Source organism: Rhinatrema bivittatum, chromosome 7 (assembly GCF_901001135.1).
Source record: "Rhinatrema bivittatum chromosome 7, aRhiBiv1.1, whole genome shotgun sequence".
In the NCBI taxonomy this organism is placed as follows: domain Eukaryota; kingdom Metazoa; phylum Chordata; class Amphibia; order Gymnophiona; family Rhinatrematidae; genus Rhinatrema; species Rhinatrema bivittatum.
The window spans coordinates 50003788-50021807 of NC_042621.1; the positions used below are offsets into that span (position 1 = coordinate 50003788).

The 18020-nt window shown below is 46.2% G+C and overlaps 1 protein-coding gene and 1 long non-coding RNA gene across 3 annotated transcripts in view; both read left to right on the top strand.

Annotated features, from left to right (window-relative positions):
• The first annotated feature begins 671 nt into the window (after positions 1–671).
• On the top strand, positions 672–4560 carry LOC115096119. Its single transcript, XR_003857978.1, has 3 exons — positions 672–690; positions 771–795; positions 4457–4560. It is a non-coding gene; the product is annotated as an uncharacterized LOC115096119 (long non-coding RNA).
• A 6433-nt stretch (positions 4561–10993) lies between these two features.
• The window catches only part of CHST8 (carbohydrate sulfotransferase 8), a 556907-nt gene continuing 549880 nt past the window's right edge, over positions 10994–18020 (top strand). For both annotated transcript variants that reach the window (XR_003857691.1, XM_029608352.1), the window contains exon 1: positions 10994–11272. The gene's annotated coding sequence lies outside the window, so the exon portion shown is untranslated. The remainder of the gene's footprint in view (positions 11273–18020) is intronic.

An 18020-nucleotide genomic window follows, 5' to 3' on the forward strand; every position in this document is an offset into this window, starting at 1 on the left:
CGGTGGGGACCTGCAGGGGTCTTCGCCTGCAGGTTGCACCAGCTCCACCATGTCCAAGGGTCCACGCCTGCAACAGGACAAGGAGGGGAAAAGCTGGCTGGGGGGCAGTCCCCTAGAGACTGAGGTCCGTTTAAGGGGTTTGTGTGTCTGTCCATCTGCAGACAAAGGACTTCAAAGCGGTGTCCACTGAGTCAGTGAAGGTGTTTATGACTGGTGGGCATTGAATGGGGGTGCTCTACCCAGTCTCCCCTGATATATTTTTTTTTCCCCCACCATATGATATTTATTTAGGTTCTGCCTTTTTTTATATGTTGCACCCCAAAATACAGACTTCTGGCTTGTGGTGCCACAGTTTTTTTTTTTCCTGAGGTTCTCCAATTCTCTCTCTCTTTTTCTCTGTGTTCTTGAGGGCCTGCCACGATTTAAGGGGGAAATCCTAGTGCTTTCCCTGCAGTCCCACCCCTTTTCAGCGATATTTTAGATGCGGGTGCGAGTCTCCTGGAGGTTGAGAGGAGGGGCTGGGATAAAAACTTGGGTTACAGCAAAACCAGGTAGGTTAAGTCCAATGGAGACAGATTGCAATTTCTTATGGACTAACTCACGGAGTTGACAAAATGAACATGTGTCTCTTCTGGTTTGTTTCAGTGGAAACAGGAAGCCGTTAAAAGGTGGGGTTTCATTCTGAAACAGGTAAGTTGTAGAAACAGTTCACAGTTTTTTAAGGAAATATTTTATATTTTTCTTCTTTAATATTCCTTTTTTCTTTTCAGGTTCCCAGGAAGATAAGTGCAGAAGGTAAGTAGACTCTTTCCGATTCTGTTGCTTCAACAACCCTCTCCTAAATCACAACACAAACACTAGAGACACCAAATTAGAAAAAAAAAGAAGTCATATTTAAAACTAAGCTGTCATGTCTCCTCCGTTCGCTTTTCCCACACGCGAAGGGACTGCAAAGTGCAATTAACACTTTCAAAAGGTATAAAGACTTAAAAAAAAAAAAAAATCTTGCAGTGGTGGAATTTTCTTTATTGGTTTTTCCTGAAGGACAGATATAGGAGCTGATTACATAATAAGATGCACTCGGCAAAGCACACAGATTAAACCCGCAGCTGTGTGCAAATTGTATTTCTGATATAGCAAGGTTTGTGCATAAAACGGTGCGTATTGCTATGCTCAGCACCCTCGCATTGAAATCCCAAGCAAATGAAGGCATTTACTCCCCACCGCCATCCAATGCAGAGAGATGTGCTAGCTTAACTTTTCTTAGGGCTGGAAATGTTACTCCTGCTCAGGGGCATTGTTCTTTCCAAGGTGTGTGCATATACAGCCATGCAGTGTGCCTCACAGGGCTGTACATACCGCACACGACCACCACTCTGACCTGGACCTGCTATAGAAGTGGGAGTGCCTTGGGCTGGTTCTCGTATGCCGGCCCTGCGAGTGCGTTCAAAGTGCGTGGGGTTGGTTATGTCCTCTACGCTGATTTCTCAATGCATAGAGGAAATGCCAGCTCTGAATTCAAACACAGAACTGGCACACAAGGAGGAGCAGGGGAACAGCTCCTGCCCTCTTCCCCCAACGAGGCATGTGGCAACGAAGGAACAGGCTTTTGCCTTCTCCAATGAGGTATGGGGTAGTGGCAGCAGCAGAAGACCAAGAGAGGCCCCAGTGGGGCTCCAGATGGATCCCATGCCACTGGCAGCCAAAGAAAGGGAAGAGAAAAGGAGCCTGAGGGTGAGAAGAAAGTTTGCACTTCCCCTATTCCTTACCCCACTAATGCATGCAAGCTCATGGTGAATGGAAATCCAGCTTGCAGGTATGGAGAGCGAGGGATTTTTCCATTCCTATTAGTTTTTATTATTAAGTGTTTGGTGTGTCTGCTATTTTGAAATATTTTATTGCAGTTTGGAAAAGATTTAGTTTTTATATGAGTTCTTAATTATTGGAAATTATTCTATTCATTGGCTGTTTGGAAAAATTCTTTATTAGTATGGTTTTATTATGATTGATGAATTTTATTTCTTGATTTATTGTTTGATTTATGAGGTGATGTTGTTTTGTTTTTTTCCATTGTTGCACTGAATATGGAATCTGGCTTGCTGTAGGTTTCAGTTCAGATTTTCTGCATGTTTCAGTTTATACTTTATAGTCTCTTTCTTCTGTATTTGGTGAGGGTCTGTCTAGCGGTAAAGTGTCCTGCTAGCATGTAGTTTCTGTATAAGGAACTATAGCAGCCAGCTTTGCTCTATTTTCCTAATAGGAGGTGTATTAGTGGCTAGTATAACGTTGGTAGTGTTGCCTTTTCATAAGTAGGGTTGTTACTGTTTGAGTGCTGGCTGTAAGTGCAGTTTTGGTATTGGAGTCTTCTATATCATTATAGTAATTCAGTTTACTCCAGGCTTTATGAAGGCCACATCCGTCACAATAGGCCGAATGCCAAGTCTGTTCCAAATATCTATCTTTGTGGGGCCTTTTGGTGGGTACCACAGAAGTGCATGTATTTCTATAAAATAAAATGGCACCGGCCAGCCAGCACCATTTTTACATACAGTCATGGGCAGGAGACCCAGGGATCGCTCCAGCCACATTTAGCAGTTCTGGACCCACAGATGGGTAAGAGCGGTTCAGGGGGCATGTCAGTTTTGAAAGTTTGAGTCGCTGGAGGGAACAGGATTTATTTTGGCAGGAAATGGAGCCGGGGACAGGGTATGAGACTGACAGTCTTTATTGTGTGTTGATTATTGGAAAACAGCAAAAATAAAGTGTTTGTTTAAAAACCCAGAAATTGTTGTTACAGGGCAGCAGAAAGGCTAGCACTGGCCCTAACACCATTTTATCATTTGTTGACCATCTTTTGTACCTTTTCCCATTCTGCTATACCTTTTTTAAGATGGGCTATCCAGACTTGCAAACAGCACTCAAGCTATAGTCACACCATAGATTTATACAGAAACATCATGATATTCTCCCTTTCCAAATCTGTTTGCATATTTGTCTACTGATGTACACTGAGCCAAGGATTTTGGCTCGAGTGGTAACTCCTAATATGGAACCCAGCATCGAGTACATACAGTTAGGATTGCTTTTCCCCGATATGTATTGCTTTGCACTTGCCTACATTCAATTTCATCTGCTATTTAGATTTTCAGTTTCCCTGTCTTCCAAGGTCCTTTTGCGATTCTTCAGTCTGCCTGAATAATTGTGTGCCATCTGCAAATTTGATCACCTCCTTCATTGCTGCCTTTTCCAGATTATTAATGATTTTTTTTCTAAACGCTTGTCCCAGTACGTATCCCTCGCACATTCTGTTCTCTGCCTCTATCCTTTGGGAAAACTGATCATATAATCGTACTCTGTTTCCTATCCTTGAATCAATTGCCAGTCCACAAAAGGACACTGCCACTTATCTCATCACTTTGTAAATTAATGAGGAGTCTTTATCATGAGGGCCTGTCAAATCCCTGCAGAAAATCCAGATACAACTTGTCCACATGCTTTTTTTTTTTTTTTGAATCTTCAAAGAATTGTAACAGATTGGGAAGGAAGATTCCCCTTCTTAAATTCATGTTGGCTCTTCACAATTAAGCCATGCCTATCCATATGAGAAGGCGGGGCAGAAGGGCAGGTGCTAGGATGGGTGGGGAGAGGAGAGGAGAAGGCAGAAAGGTGGATGCTGGAGACGGTGGAAATGGTTGTCGGTGGCAAGGGTTACGAATGGAAACAGAGACGTCTATGTGGGATGATGGATAGTATGCAGACGGAGGAGGAACGGGAAGACAAAAAGCTAGGCGATAGGAAAATGGAGAGGTAGGCGAGAGAGCTGAAAGATGTGAGAGAGGCTTGGGAGGAATGAGAAGAGATGATGATGAAAAGCAAAGAAAACAGAAGCTGATAAGCTGGAGAGATTGAAGAACCTAGGTCCATGGTGGTGGACTAGTGGAAGTGGTAAATAGTGGCACACTGTATGGTAGAATCAGTCTCTCTCGTTACCCCCACCACTCGTGTGCAAACATTACTTGCTCAACAGCGAGACACATCCACACGCAGCTCAGAAAAATGTAGAGGGGGGAATGGTGGTCAGAGATGGAGTAAAATTTCCAGTGAGCGGAAGCAAGAATTCTGGTGCTGGGATTTTATATGCAGAAAACAGGCTTGGTGCACCGCTGAAGACTTCAGTGGGTAAGTCGTGTTTTTCTGTGCATGAACCTTTTTTTCTTTGCGCACATTTTCCAGTTTGTGCATTTTTTCTTTTAACTCCTGATGTATCAGCATTCCAATACCTTACTGAATCAGGAGTTAATTTTTTTTTTTTTATTATTATTTGTGCATTAAGAAACCCTGCACTGAATTTCAGCTCAGCTTATTCTACCGGCCCCACGGTATTAGTATTTAAATGGTTGAAAGGGTTGTGTTTGTGGTGTGGTGTTTTTTTTTTTCTCTCTCTCTCTTTCAGTAGATACCTGGATGCAGATGGTCCAATCGTGGTCTCGTGTCAGGAGGATCCAAATCATGAGAAGATGGTCCCATACTACAGCTGTTCGTGCCTTATGACACTGGCGACCTTTTCTCCTGTGCCTACTAGCTTTAAAATAAAAAAAAAACAAAACCAAGATATCTTGTGTGGCTGATTTTACTGTCCTGCATGCCAATGGTCGACCACCATGAAATGGCAGCAAGGCTCTCGCTTTAATTTTAAGCAGAGGAAATCTTATCATTCATTATCTACAGCGTTTCTGATGCCTGCCCAAGCTTAAAGCGGTGCATTCTGTAACTGTGTCTAAGACAAAATAAAGGATAAAATCAGGGTGTACTGCGCACCCGTCCCGTTTGTACCCTTTGCTTTATCTTACTCTCACCTAAGTTACGATCGCTATTTAATTTGCCGCCCTGGCATTACTTCCCCGGATGCCCAGTACGGGACAGACCTCACTCCAGCTCTCTCTCTCTCCCCCCCCCCCCCCCCCCCATAAACTAGCACACGCCGCTGCCCCCCCGTCAGCTTAACTCCTCACTGAAATTGTGCTGTGGCTTGCTTATAGGTTTCCACACACCGCTCACAGCCAATATCCCAAAAGCTACCGGGGTGACTTTACCCACCCAAAACGCAGACTGACATCCCCCACCCCCCAAACCTATAGCCAGTAACTAATGCCCCCAAATTCTCCTCTGCTCCCATTTGCCACACCAAGCCTAAACCACGCCCCCCCCCCTCCAAAATTCTCTGAAAACTCCCCTCACCTCTTCTTTCATTCAGGGTCACGTTCCTCCCCTCCCCAACCATGTTTACAGTGCCCTCCCAACCTCTGAGCTCCTATTGGTGCCGAGAGCTCGCACAGCGCGCCTTCCCTGCTCGGCTGCTCCGTCTATGCTTAACCGGTGCCGCATGCCATCTTCTCAGGTAGTTCAAAATGGGGGGGCTCCTCCCTTCCCGAGTTTACAAGCAGAATGGTTTTATTCCCAGCCCCCCCCTGGCCTTCTGAGGCTGTGGGCCAGAGCATCCAACATACCCCCGGCAGCTTTCTTGCTCTGTTCTTCAGTCTGTCAATTAAAACAAACTCATACTACATTGCTAGAAGGTAGGGATGTGCGGGGTCTAAAAATTCTTTCAGCTCGTCCATTTGTTTCATAGCTCACTGTCATTCAGCAAGTTCATTTGAAAGGAAAATATATATTCATTTTACATTAAAGTCAATGGGGGAAGGCCCCATTGACTTTAATGTAAAAAGAAAAACAGGCAGAACCCAGATCTAGGGCTGGGTCCAACACAAGAGGATGGGGTCCAGGTGCCTAGGCCCAGATCTGAAGCCTAGGCCTGGCCCAAGGCCAGATTCCAGTTGCCTGGGCATGGGCCCAGACTAGACTCAGAAAAGCAGGAGCAGGCATTCTGGCATATTCTTTCTTGATTTGGTGATTAAAAATGACATCGTGTGCCTGGAGGATGTGATGTCACTGCGGTGCATTCCTTCAGGGTGGATGGGGCCATTTTGTTGCACAACTGAACAACAAAATAGCGCCGTTCACTCTAGTGGACGGTGCTGCAGTTACATCACTGCAAAGCATCCTCCGTGCGGCGGATATAATTTCTAGTCGCTGAATCAAGAGGGAAGTTGCTGGCAGGCTTGCTTATGGGGCTAGGTCTGAGTCTCTTTTAGGCTTGTTAACTAGTTAAAATTATAAATGTTCATTGTATCAGACAACGGAATTATATTTCCTGCTTTTACTGTTTTATGTAAACCAGTTTGATTTACATTGAATGTAAGAATATCGGTATATAAAAATTAAAAATAAATAAATAGAAGAGAGGTCAGGCTTAGGCCTTCATGATCGGAGCCCAGAAAATGGGCTGAAGCCTGGTCCCACATGCAACCTGTTTTTTTTTAAATACACGAATATGAAAAGACCTGAACATTTTCTGATATCTTTGGCCGAAGCTAACTTTTAGTTCATTATTTGTATTAACCAAAAATGGCCTTATTTCTTGTATTTGCTCATTCATTCAACACAAATGCACATCCTTACTTGAAGATAATGTCTGAAATGACTTGGCTGGGGTGAACTGAAATGTTTTGCCTTCCTCCTCTCCATAGGAAAAACATTCAAATTATGTTTCCATTTCAGTAACGGTGACATGATGACCCTCCATTACCTGGCACTTTGTGAAGTAACATAAAACCATCCATAAAGTCACTCAGAGCCTATATAGCAAACCTGTACCAAAACAGCATTAACTGCCAGAACTCAAACAGCAACAACCTTGTATGAAAAGGCAACACTGCAAATATTCCTCCTGGTCCTAAAAAACCAACACATCTTCTAATGGGAAAGTCATAATGCCTCTGTATCGCTCCCTGGTGAGACCGCACCTTGAATACTGTGTACAATTCTGGTCACTGCATCTCAAAAAAGATATAGTTGCGATGGAGAAGGTACAGAGAAGGGCGACCAAATGATAAAGGGGATGGAACAGCTCCCCTATGAGGAAAGGCTGACGAGGTTAGGGTTGTTCAGCTTGGAGAAGAGACGGCTGAGGGGGATATGATAGAGTGTTTAAAACCATGAGAGGTCTAGAACGGGTAGATGTGAATCGGTTATTTACTCTTTTGGATAGTAGACTAGGGGGCACTCCATGGAGTTAGTATGTGGCACATTTAAAACTAATCAGAGAAAGTTCTTTTTCACTCAAACCACAATTAAACTCTGGAATTTGTTGCCAGAGGATGTGGTTAGTGCAGTTAGTATACCTGTGTTTAAAAAAGGATTGGATAAGTTCTTGGAAGAGAAGTCCATTACCTGCTATTAATTAAGTTGACTTAGAAAATAGCCACTGCTATTACTAGCAACAGTAACATCGAATAGATTTAGTTTTTGGGTACCTGCCAGGTTCTTATGGCCTGGATTGGCCACTGTTGGAAACAGGATGCTGGGCTTGATGGACCCTTGGTCTGACCCAGTATGGCATGTTCTTAAGAACAATTATACTAAAGATTGCTTTGCAAAACCTACACACTAGTGCGCTATTTCACACATTTAAAACACAAGACCCTCACCAAATACAGAATAAAGGATCACAAATTATCTTTGTTCTTCTACCCATGCCAGCTTCATCACCCCCACCTCCCTCTTCTTTGCAAATAGGAAGGGAGGGGGGGTGAACAAGAGAAAGGGAGGGGCTAAATTAGGGAGCAGAGGGCTCCTTGTTTTGCACCGTGCCAGTGCTTGTGCAATCATATTTGGCGCCCTAGGCATATCTTTGGTCTGTCATGCACCCCAACATGGCAGTGGATCCAGCACAGTGCTTCCTCCTGTGGTGGCAGGGCACCCCCTCTGGACCTGACACAGGCAGGATTCTATCACCCCCAAAATCTTGGTGCTCTAGGCGACCGCCTACTTTGCCTAATGGAAGCTCTGGCACCTCCCCTGTGCGTTGTCTGCTCCAGGCTCTCCCCTAACCTGTGCTGGTGCAGGAAGCAGAGTCCTTTTCTGCCGCCAGAGATTAGGGGGTATTGGGGCCAGTGGGGTCACTGGGACAGAGTCTTGTGTGCTTACGCCTATAGGTGAAAGCAGCCCTGCTGACGACACCACCTTGGGCTTGATACCAGCCCCTACTGCTCCCTTCCTCCTCCCCCCCCCCCAATCTTGGCCCTGCCAGGTTTTGTGAACTGCGCCGCAGCCTCAAACCGCTGAGCGGGCTTGCAGCTTCCTCCTCTCCTCCCGACTGTGACTCTGAGATTTGTGCAATCCTCCTCGATCGCGGTGGCAACTAAGAAAAAAAATGATCCTGGCTGCAGCCCTGAGCCTAAATGGTCCTACTGCCTGCGAAACTGCCGCTGCTTCTCTCCTTTCCCCGTTTTGGCCCAAGCAGACCACTTTAGAGGGGAAGGATTCTCCAGAACACCAAAGAAGAAGGGGAAAAAAATCGAAAAGGGGTCATTTTTAAAAAGAGGTAGGTGTGCAAAGTAGCGTAGCGTAGTAATTTTCAAAAGTAGTTTTGAAAATTACCCCCCCCCCCCCTCAGCCCCCTAGCCACATCCCTAACTGTTCTGTGCCTCACCAGTATGAGGGCCCCACTGGTTACAGCAGGAGTCTTAGAGGTCATATCTTGGGGGTGTGTGTGTAATCCCCCTAAACTCCCCATGCCAGAGGTAAAGCCCACTTCTCTCCTCTACCCACGTCTGAACCCGAGGGGGGGGGGTGAGTGGGATCCCTCCCATACCCCCTGAAGCAAGCTGGTCCCTTTGTTCAGTCGGAGTTTGTAGCCACGGAAAGGAAGCTTTTACAGCCAGCCTGGGGTGCCCTGAGCCAAGGGGGCTATGTTGGCATCGCCTTTGGTCTGGGTTGGATCTGCCTCCAGCCCGCCCTGAGCTGGCAGGAGTAGTGCTTAACAGTGCATCAGCTTCCTCTGATGGGGGGGAGGGCACAGCATAGCACGGGAAGCTGATGTGTGTTAAGCGCTGCTCCTGCTCGCTCAAAGAAAAACTGGAGATATGGCTGGAGGGGGAGATTAAGAATACTGGGAATTGCAGGGACCTATGCTTTTTTTTTTAACATTTGATATTTAGGGATGGTGGGCAAGGAGTGGGAGGGAGACATACAGCAGGGGGAGGGGTGGTGGTTGGCAGAGAGAGGGAGACTGCCTGTGGGGAGTGGGGAACAGGGTGGAGACCTATAATGGGTTGGTAAGGGAAGGGGAGACTGTAGGAGGGGAGGGAATGGTATGATGGGGGAGGTAGGGGAGTGAGTGAGGAAGATCCAGGCTCTAGAGAGAGAGAGAGGACCCAGGATGTGAAGGGAGAAGGAGAAAGACTAGATGGAGAGAGGGAGAACTGGCAGAGACTATCTAGGAGGAGAGGGGAGAATATGCCTGGAGGGAGGGTGAGGAGGGAGAATACCTGGATGGAGAGAGAAATGGGTAAAAAATGGCTGGAGGATGGAGGGGTGCCATTTACCTTAGAGCTGGCCCTGAATGCTTTTAGCTTCAAGGTGGTCCTCTGTATAAGGTGGGGCCAACCTGCCATTTACCTTAGAGCTGGCCCTGAATGCTTTTAGCTTCAAGGTGGTCCTCTGTATAAGGTGGGGCCAGCAGAGTTCCAGTTGGCCCCACTCTGGGGCAATTGGTTTAACTGGAGGCAAAATTTCTAGCCATACAAGGGCAAATATCTGCTAATGCCAGTTGCCATGGACATTATTACTTTCAGAAAGTGAATTTTTTTTCAAATGCAAATCTTTATATTTAGGTAAAATTGCAGCAAAATTCTGTAGCTTTTATTGTCATCTAATGGCCTCTGACTGTGAGCGGCTAACATTCATATTTTCTAATCCTCCTGAACTAAAATAATGCACCTAAATAAGGAACCAAGAAACAGAGAAGGTACTTACAGCCTTCTTTTCACTGTTATTTTCCCTAAAGGCAATGCACACTAAGTGAATCTGAAACCCATTTGCTTTTACCCTGTTATTCCATTTTGGGCTTGGATCATCTTCGTCTCACACTCCAAAGTGTTTTGTGCAGTTCGGTGGCAGAAATGCATTCAAGCAAAATCCCATTTTCCTAGCAAATTAATTCCAGCTCAGAGGATTCGGAACGGAGAACTCGCGCTGCCCTGCAGAATACTGTATTAATGAAAAAATATTAATCGCTTCATTATTTTTATTTAAAAGAGAGGAAGGGGAGAAAAACATTTCCGCTCTTATTGGTGAAAGGCGGCAATATCCATTTGCAGAAACGGAAAGGTTTTTCTAGGTAGTTTATGCAATGGAAAGTGATTAGATGCTTAGATAAATAAATAAGCAAGCCTCCAGATTAATGTCTTTGCCTGAAACACGCCAGCACCTGCTTCCCTTCACCCCCAAGGATTACTGGTTTGACTTCATTAGATTTGCATTAATAAGTGTGAGCGAGACCCTTGTACAGACAAATCTCCGAGCATCCCGCGCCGGGACATTCCCCTAATGGCAAATGACAAAGGAGGGCAAGGTCTGCAAGAGCCCGGGTGGCAAGCGGGCTTGTGAAAAGGCATAGCACGGCTGGCAGGGACAGGAAGGGGTGCCTGGCAGGCTTCTCCCCTTGTTGCCATGGCGGAGATGTGCCCTCCGAGAGAAGCGGAGCCGAGCTCGCAGCTGCTAGGGTTGCGCCCCGTGGAGGCTGCAGCTCGCCGGAGCCAAGGTTGCACGGAGGCGGCCGGGTGCTTTCACCCCTCCCCCCCCCCGAGACTGGCAGGGAACTAATGGGGGAGAACTTGTGCTCAGCCCACTTGATGTGGCCATTAATCCTCCCCTCGATTTCTTCCTTGGGGGATCGGCCATTTTCAGCAGTTGTTTTCCCCCTCTTGCATTTCTTTCTCGGGCGAGCGTGGGTCGTCCCCCCCTTCCTGTGGGACAGAGAGCATGGCCTGTCCGTCCGCGAGACGCACGGGAAGCTCGGACGCAGCCGAGCTCACCTCCTCGTGCGCCGTACGCTGGCAGCGTGACAGCAGCAAGCACGAGCCCGGCAGACTGGGGCGGGGGAGGGCGTGACCACGCCCCGCCCCCGCTCCCGCTCCCGCTAACCTGCCTGCATGGGGCGCTCGGCGCTGGGTGCCAGGCGAGCCGCTGCCCGGGAGCGTGGAGGAAGGAGGGCTGAAGTGAAGTCCGAGACATCCCGGGCGGCAGGCGGCTGTCCTGCCCGCGCTTCTCCTTCCCTGCTTGGGACTTTGCACTTGGTCCGGGTTTGCTGCAGCAGCTGCCGCTTTTCCCCGATGCTTGGCTCGGGCACGGCTCTCTTCACCTCTGCCAGGTTAGTAAAACGCGCTCCTCTCACCCTTAGGCTCTGATCCAGATGGAAGAGCAATGCAGCCGGATAACGAGCCTTCGGCTCGGAGACTGGATTTGGTGAACTTTACAATGACATGGATTGCCCCTATGTGTTTTATAAAGTTAAAGGTAGCCGAAATGTAAGAAATATTCTGGATTTCTGAGTAGAAGATTCTGCTGTTTGATTTTTTAAAATCTAGGATCCATATAATGCTTGACGGCATTGATTCTGTTCATTGTACCCCAATAATTGAACATGGAATGTTTTTCTCTGAGACAAATCATGTGCGGTCTAAAAGTGACATCCCTTGTGAGATAAGTGCACCATAAGTGCCAAAAGTTTAAAACAAGCATGCTGCACTATTCGTCCTTGCGCACTCCAACCCTCATCCCTAATAAAAGCCGGGACACCTGTTCTCCGGAATCCAAGTCTTCCAAACATAACTTACCACATTAACTTTAATCTTGGAACCAATTACAATTGTGGAATATCAATTGTGCTCATAAGTTTACATACCCCTGGCAGAATGTGTAAGATGTGTAGCATTTTAAGAAAACATGAGTGATCAGACAAAATATGCCTGTTATTTTTAATGGATTTCAAATTAAACTATTAGGCATCACAGAATATCACAATCATTAAACAAACCATAGCAATAAGAGAAAAAATAATGGTCGGGTTCAAAAGTTTGCATACCCTTAGTTCTCCATATCATGTATTGCCCCCTTATGCATCAATGATGGCTTACAGTCTTTTGTGCTAGTTGTGAATGAGGCCCTTTATTTTCTCATGGGGTAAAGCTGCCCATTCCTCTTGGCAAAAAGCCTCCAGATCCTGTACATTCTTTGGTTGTTGAGCATGAACTGCATGTTTGAGTTCTCCCCAAAGTGGCTGAGTGATGTTGAGTTCAGGAGACTGTGATGGCCACTCCAGAACCTTCACTTTCTTCTGCTGCAGCCATTCAAGGGATGGCTTTCATGTTTTGAATCATTGTCATGTGGGAAAGTCCAAGTGGGCCATGTACACGGCTTTCCTGGCTGATGGATGCACATTCTCCTCCTATATTTTCTGATAAGATGTTGCATTTTATCCCGCCATCAATTTTTAACTAAATTCCCTGTGCCCCTGTAGCTCACGCACCCCCTAAAACAGCTTCATAGTAGGGATGGTGATGCCTCCTTTCCAAGCAGAAGTTTTGAGGTTTCTCTAGGTGCTGTTTGTCGTTTTGTTGTGCAGCAATGGCTTTTTCCTGGCCACTCTACCATGCAGCCCATTTTAGTTCCAGTATCTTCTTGTTGTGCATGCTGACACACCCACACCAGAGAAGCCTGTATTTGTGGGTTTTTCTTTGTATCCCAACAGATTTTCCTGGCAGTTGTTTCTGAAATCTGGCCTGGCTCATAACTTTCCACTTCTTGATCAGTGTTTGGCATTTTCAAATCTTTGGAATCTTTTTATATCTTTTTTTTTTTTTCTGATTTATAAAGTTGATTTTCTCACAGATCCTATTTCTTTTGCTTTCCCCATGCTTTAGTAATCACCAAAGTCTGTGCAGCCCTGAATGAAATGCACAGGGTTTCTCAAGAGCTAAAAAAAAAAACCGCATTGATTATTTATTGACAGACACTAATTACAATGAAACAAGGCACATTGCCATCCTGACCTGTGTGTGTTAACTTGAGTGTATATTATCAACCCAAATATTAAAGGGTTTGCAAACTTTTGAACAGGACCGTTTTATTATTTCTCTTGCTGCTATGGTTTGTTTAATGATTGTGCTATTCTGTGATGCCTAAAATAGTTTAATTTGAAACCCATTAAAAATTACAGACGTGTTTTGTCTTGATCACTCATGGTTTCTTAAAATGCTCCACATCTTACAAATTCTGCCAGGGGTATGTAAACTTATGCGCACAACTGTATGTATATATAGTCACAAAACAGAAAAGGCGATCCACTTATATATATATATATATATATATATATATAATCGGCCACAGCTTTAAATAAACTGTAAATAAAGTATTACAAAAACCTTAAGCCTAGCTAGTGCAATACGCGCTGCCGAGGAGATGTTTTTTCTTTTGTAGTAGTTATTTTTCTTTTATCATCGTTATTTATTTATTTGTTATTTATGTCCGCCTCTTTGCCCCTCATCAAGCCGCGATGTGCAGGATGTCCTGGGGAATGGGAAAGCCGTCGCCGTGCTGTCTTTATCATGTATTCATTTTATTATTTCACCTACTCGCCCCCCCCCCAGCCAGCTGGATCCCGGCCTGGCTTACTTGTTCTTGTTTTATATTGTGTTTGCCTACCTGGGGGCTGTTCGAAATGTACTAAGACTAAAATACTGGCCATCAGCCCAGGTGCCCCCCACCCCTCCCATCTGATGGCACCTGAGTTGCCCCCGCTTTCGGCTTTCGAGCTGCCGCCGCTGGAAGAACCTATAACCCCATTACTAGGGCCCGCCCCCCCCTCCTTTCCAGGATTTTATGTGTGCTTCAGTTGTTCTCTGAATATCCACATCAAAAATGTCCAAATCTGTCTCTGTTGTCCATTAGGTGGACCCCATCCCATCTAAATAAGCATATTGTGTTGTTTTTTTTTATTTTCTATTCCTTTTCAGCTCTGGGCTCCTTTCCAAACCAATCTACGGACTATCTGGGAGCAGCCATGGTGCTCTAATGCAGGGGTCCCCAACCACCAGTCCACGGACCATGACCGGGCCGTTGGGGGTTTTTTTTGCCGGTCCGTGGCACCGCCGCAGTCCAGCACTAAACGCTGACAGTGTGCTCTGCTCTGCGGCGGGCTGGCCTCAGTAGGCGCGGCCCCCAGCACAGCACATTATGTGGGGCGGGTCGGCGATCTGGCCACAGTGTCGTGGCTCCTGGTCTAAAGGCTCCCCCGCCCCCAATTCCTGTTCACAGCAAAATCACGTCCGCTGTCCATCTTTTACAATTACGCACCAGAAGTTTGCCTACAAGTTTCCATCATTTTTAACGCCTTTCTTTTTCTATTCTCTGATTCCGCTTTCTTTTTAATTAAATATACAAAATGAACTCCCCTTCTCTGCTCTCCCCCTCCCAGCACAACCCCCCCCCCCCCAAGAGAGGGGCTTCCCGGGAGCTCCTTCTGAGGCTGCAGGGCCCTGCAGTGAAGTACAACCTCCCCCGTCCGGTGCTTACATGTTGGGGTTCCTCTGGAAGGCGCTGTTAATGTCCCTCACCCATGCACTGCACCAACACATCCACCTCCTCTTTCCACTCGGCCATCGTTGCGTGGCCCGAGCCGGCCCAGGAGGCGAAGTAAAGGCAGGGCAGCCACGCGAGCCTGTGACGACTTCCGGGGCAGATTGAGGTCAGCTTGAACGAGGGGGCGGGGAGGAGGAGGGAGATAGGCGGAGCCTGAGGGCGGATTCGGCCTCGCCCACTCCTTCCTCCCGATCCCCCATCACTGCTGGAGCGGCGTGAGCACGGGTTACATAGTAGTGGTGGTAGCCACGCTCTCCCGTCTGTAAAGGCTTTCAGGAAATCGGGTTCGCGTTTTTTATACTTTCCAGCATGGATGTGTCAAGATAGGAGCTGAATGGCTAGGACAGGGGTAGCCAACCTTTCACACGTTCAGAGCCACAAAACCAGAATTAACAAAGGTAGAGAGCCGCCATGCCTTTCATGGGTGGGCGAGAGCTCCCTCCACCTCACACATACGCCTGAAAGAAAGGGCCAACTCTCGCTCAGACACGAGATTACGGAGTAGAATGGACATAAGGAACACACTTTCGGGTGTCACTGTCTCCCATCACCCCTAGATGGGACCGTCTTTTGCAGGAAAACAAACCCAGTGCTCCCACTGATCCAGGGAAACAAGCCCGGTGCTCCCACTCATTCTGAACCTATGGTGAGTTGAGTCACATTCACATTATAAATGTCATAATTAAATAAGTGTGCACTAAAATCCAACCCCCTCCATAACCCCGCCCCTGCCCCACCCCCACCCCACCCTGCCGGGCCATGGAAAAATGGTCTTGCTTGAAGCCGGTCCCTGGTGCAAAAAAGGTTGGGGGCCACTGCTAATCAATGTCATGTCTCTTTTGGTGGTGATTTATCAAATTGACTCCTTGTTGTGACACCAAATCGTTAGCCCTAGCCTGGGAATCAGCTGGCCCCATTTCATTCCTTATTGTCCCATCGTTTTATGATGGACTTTTTTTCGATGTGTGCCCAGTGTTGCCTGCACCGGACCTTGTCGCCGCCTCTTTCTCTGATCCAGTGTATAAATGAATGACCCACCATCCACGCCACTTTCGGCCGATGGTCACCAGCTGCCCTTTGCCCTGCTGCGACAAGATAATAAATGTGGGAATGGCTATTCATTGCCAGAACTCCCCTCCCCCACTCCCCCGTCACATAGCCTTTGAACCTGTCCGGTGTCCAGCATCCAATCTGCTGTATCCGGTTCCCCTCCATACCGAATTCCTTAGCCAGTGATGCGGCCCCCAATCCTAAATGAGTGTGCCCCATGTAACTCGGGGGGGGTCCTCGCCGGCAATTTCAAGGCATCTCGACGTCATTGTCTGGAACTGGAACCGTGAAAGTGCTGACCTGTCTTTTGAGTTTTGAGGAATGGACTCTCTCCCGCTGGCCTTATTTGATTGTACTCTTCCCAGGGCCGGTGCAAGGGCATTAGGCGCCCTAGGCAAACCTTACAGCCTGGCGTCCCCACCTCCCCGCACCTCCCCATACACAATTTTATGCATTTATAACAGATTTTACATGGAAAAATGGCATTCTGAGGTAAAAATTATATACACGTTGTTGTGATAGTTACATGCACTGTTGTGATGCCAACAAGAAAACTTTGCAACTTGGAATTCATATGGCATCACACCTATTGTAACATGTTTCATGTGGCCATGAATCTCCCGATTCAACACAGTACTATCTGCCAACACTCAAAGAATAACAACTCCACCTATGAAAAAGAATACCACAAATATTACTCCAGAATCTAAAACATCAATACACCTCCTATCAGGAAAACAGAACAGGCCAAGCTACTACACATCCCTACAGAGAAACCGCATGCTAACAGAATGCTTCATCTCAGTCTTTGCATGCAGAACCACAGACCCTCATCAAATACAGAATAAAGCCACATAAAGTATAAATAGAAATTGCAGACAAAAACTGAATTGTAAAATGCAACACGCCAGACTCTATACCAGAGCTTTCCAAACTTTTCATGTTGGTGACACACTTTTTAGACAAACATAATTTCACGACACGGTAATTCAGTCTACTAGTAAACCAGAGGTTAAAGGTTAAACGAACGAAACATATTTCGACAATTTATGTATGTTTCCTTAAATATATACATAAATAAAATGTTTCACAGTACAACCTATCTCATGAAAACCTTAAATTTATATTAAAAATATATATTCCAAGATTCATGTTATTGTTATAATTTATGAGAAACAATAAAACAAATTGTCTGTCCCCCACACACTCATCTCTCTCCTCCCCCCAGCACGTTTGCCCCCCACTCACTCATCTCTCTCCCCCCAGCACATGTCTGGCCCCCACACTCATGTACCTCGTCTTTTTGATTGTTGCCAGTTAAGTGCTTCACTCCCTTCCATGATCACCAGACACTGCTGCTTGCAGTCAGTACTCCTCATGGCCAGGCCTCATCGGCAGCAGCAGCCAATGCAAGGATGGCTGGGCTCGTTCCACCCACCAAGCCCCTCAAAAAAATGCGATTGACAGCAAAAATCACCCAATAATAAGCAACCCATAAACCGAAAAAAAAAAGTGAATCTCTAGAAAAAAAAAAGCCCAAACTCGCATCAGAGTTGACTGGGCTTGCGCGACACACCTGCACACTGCAGGCGACACACTAACGTGTCCCGACACACAGTTTGGAAAGCTCTGCTCTATACAGTGCAACAATGGAAAAACAAACATTTCACCATTCCTGATGAAACAAACAATAAAATCAAGATATATAAATCATTGCTCATAATAGTAAAATCATACTAATAAAATAATTTCAAAACAGCTGATGAATAGAATATCCAATAATTAAAGACTCATGCAAATTTTGAAAGGTTTCCCAAACACCAATAAAATATTTAAAAACAGCAAACACATAAACACCACCCTATAATTTAAAAATAAGGATAAAAAATCTCCCACAGTCATACCTGGGAACTTTTGATTTTCAGTCTGAGCTTGTCATGGATTAATGGGCGGAGGCGGTGGCTTCCATACAAAGACTTTCTCCTCTTTCACATACACACGCTCAAACACAAGCATACTCCCTTACTCACACATATTCATACACACACTCACTCTCCTCCCACATGCTTTCACATACACACACACTTGCTCTCTCTCCTCCATATGCTCTCAAATACACATACACTTGCTCTCTCTCCCCTACATACACACCCCCCCATGCTTTCTCACACACAAATGCTCTCTCTCACAAACACATACTCCTTTTTTTTTTTCCTCCCACATGCTGTCTCTCCCCATATACTCTCATATACACATGTACTCTTTTCTTTTACTCTCCCTCCTAGGTGTAGGCAGCAGCTTTCTTCTTGGACTTCCACAACATCAGGAGGCCTCTACTGTCTTCCTCGTTCAGCAGATATGCTGCCTCTCTCCTGCTGCGCGGCCCGGGTGATGCTGCAATTCACCCTCTCAGTCTTTTCTTCCGGCCA